Below are 804 nucleotides of genomic sequence, written 5' to 3' on the forward strand. Positions count from 1 at the left end.
GCCTCCCAAAGTGCTGGGATTACAGGCTTGAGCCACCGCGCCCGGCCGTGTGCTTTATATATTAAGGTAATGCTAGCTGCGGTAACATACAAACCCCAAGTTTCAGTGGTTTAACACAACAGAAGGTTATTTCTTACTCACGTATTTGTTCAGTGTCCCTAGACAGTGGACAGCCTTCCATTAAGTCATTCAGGTACTCAGATTACTTTCTTCCTGTAGCTTCTCTGTTCCCTAGGGCTTGGAGTCTTCTGCATCGAGAAGGCAAAACAGGGGAAAAGAGAATGGAGAAGGTACACTTGCTTCTTCATTGTCTTGTCCCCAAAGTGACATACACTCCTTTGGCTCACATTTTACTGGAGAGAACTGGTCCATGACCCCACCTAGATCTGAGGGAGGCTGGGAAATTCAGGCCCTGGTTGATTAGTCCTTCCCAGAAACAACTCTAAATTGTGGGAAGAGGAGCATGAATTCTGCCAGACTTTAGAACTCAAGTTAACAAATTAAAATGATGATAATAACATTATCTCTCCCATTTCCTTTGTTTTTATCTCTCTGGAATAGAAGTAAAAGGATGGAATTTTTGCTCACTCCATGGCTTTTGTGTAAGACCAGCTTTTAATTGAGTGGTAAACTAGAGGCTACTGTAGCATAGTAGTTAGGCACATGGACTCGGGAGCCCGGGAGCCCCGCTGTTCTAAATCCTAGCTCGGCTATTTGCTACATGAGACCTTGGGCAAGCTTCTTGACCATTCCAAGCCTTAGTTTCCCCATTTGTAAGATGAAGGTGATGCTAAGTATAGCACC

Source organism: Colobus angolensis, unplaced genomic scaffold (assembly GCF_000951035.1).
Source record: "Colobus angolensis palliatus isolate OR3802 unplaced genomic scaffold, Cang.pa_1.0 Scaffold105, whole genome shotgun sequence".
In the NCBI taxonomy this organism is placed as follows: Eukaryota; Metazoa; Chordata; class Mammalia; order Primates; family Cercopithecidae; genus Colobus; species Colobus angolensis.